A 2,209-nucleotide genomic window follows, 5' to 3' on the forward strand; every position below is an offset into this window, starting at 1 on the left:
GATTGCCAGGAGCCAGGGAATGGCTGCCAGTGGCAGGGGACACCTGTGCCAGCCCCTGCCCACCCTGCCAGGGAAACAATTCCTGCCCAAGGTCCCAAGATCCAGCCCTGCCCTCTGCCACTGGCAGCCATTCCCTGGCTCCTGGCAATTCCTGCAGCCCTTGGCAATTGTCTCTCTCCAGCTTTCCTGGGGCTCCTTCAGGCCCTGCAAGGCCACCCTGAGCTCAGCCCAAAGCTTCTCCTGGCCAGGCTGAGCCATCCCAAGCCATTCCCATCAATTCCAGGGGTGTGGAAGCGTTTCCAGGGATCGGCCGTGCCCGGGAGGGGAGACTGAGCCTGACAGGCACAAGAGCCGGAATCCGGCCCGGGTTCCAAACAGGGATTTAATTCCTGTGCTCTCGCTGACAGCAGCCTCTCGAGAGGCAAAGGTTTGTAAATAAAGAGGAGTTTTTTTCCTGCTGGATGAGAACAGGAGATGGCCGATTTGCCGCATGCTTTCCATCCTGCAGATATCACAAACATCAGCTCTGGTATTTGTGAGCCTTCCCTCTGGGTGACTCCTGTGAAGATGAGAAGCCTTTGCAGTCTCTGATTGAATGGGAAGACACGCTGAGATTTTGGCAGAGAGTCTCCAGCACTTGCACGGAACGAGCGTTAACAGAAACAAACCCAGAGCTGGAGAGGAGGAGAAACCCGAGGGAAAAACAGCTCGGCGAACTCGGGTTTCCTTCTCGGAGAACGCAGGGATAAAATGTGTTAATCGGGCAGGTGGAGCCGCACCAAAAGCCACGGGCTGGAAGTCCAGACAACAAAATACATCCTGACCTGAGCGAGATCCGGAAAGAAATTAATGCAGAAAACCTCTGTACCCGAGTGAGACACAACCAGGAGGAAATGAACGCAAAGGAAAAAGGAAGAAAAGGAGGAGAAAGGGCCCAAGCTGAGCGCTGAAGGTTTTCTCTCACACCTGTGGTCAGTGGGCAGAGCTGCCCTCACTCCTGTCCCCGCTGGCTTTGGGCTGAGCTTTGTGCTCGGAGGGGCTCGGGCTGGGGCGCTGCTGCTCCCGGGGGACCCCCGAAGATGCCGGTGGGAACTGGGAGGTTTCAGAGGCTCTGGAGCCCGCAGATGGGAGCCAGAGAGCTCCGAGGCAGCGCTGGAACCTTCTCAGGGAGCTGCGGCCACAGCCCGGGCCTCGGTCCCTCGGTCCCCCGGGTGCCTCCGGGCCGGAGCGGGGCTGAGGCTGCTCCTCGGGAGGGACAAGGGCAGCGAACCCCTCCAACAAGAACCCGGTGACATTCCGAGTGATTTCCAGCACGAAAGAGACAGTCTGCTTTTTATTAAGTTATCACTTCATCATGTTCCCTGATTGCCTTCATTCATGCCTTAGTTGTCTACAGACGCTATTAAAAAAAAATAATCCATATTCATGGCCCGGCAAATGGGCTCCGCTCCACATTTTAGTGTCAAAATCAAGTTCGGGTGAAGGGCTCCTCTGGGAACCCTCCGGGGCCGCTTCCCGGGATGCGCCAGCGAGCGGCGGCTGCGATGCGGAGTCCAGGGAGGGGGAGGTGCGACATTTCACTTTCATGTCATCTCACGGCAGAGATCGGCCCCGTGCCTCCCCGCACCCCCGACAGGGCCGGGCCGTCCCGATCCTGATCCTGATCCCGATCCCCATCCCGATCCTGATCCTGATCCCGATCCTGATCCTGATCCTGATCCTGATCCCGATCCCGATTCTGATCCCGATCCTGATCCTGATCCTGATCCCCATCCCGATCCCGATCCTGATCCTGATCCTGATCCTGATCCTGATCCTGATCCCCATCCCGATCCTGATCCTGATCCTGATCCTGATCCTGATCCCGATCCTGATCCCCATCCCGATCCCGGTCCCGATCCTGATCCTGATCCTGATCCTGATCCTGATCCTGATCCCAATCCCGATCTCCATCCCGATCCTGATCCCGATCCCCATCCCCATCCCGATCCCGATCCCGATCCCGATCCCGATCCCGGTCCCGATCCCCATCCCCATCCCCATCCCCATCCCCATCCCCATCCCCATCCCCATCCCCATCCCCATCCCGCTCACACCCCGGGCAGAGTTCACGGTCACACCGAGGGACAGAGGTCACCCAGGACACCGCTCCCTTCGGACCTCAGATCCCGAGATTTCTGCTGCGGGATCGGAGAAGGATTTCCTCTCT

The sequence above is a fragment of the Poecile atricapillus genome, chromosome 1 (genome assembly GCF_030490865.1).
Source record: "Poecile atricapillus isolate bPoeAtr1 chromosome 1, bPoeAtr1.hap1, whole genome shotgun sequence".
NCBI lineage: Eukaryota > Metazoa > Chordata > Aves > Passeriformes > Paridae > Poecile > Poecile atricapillus.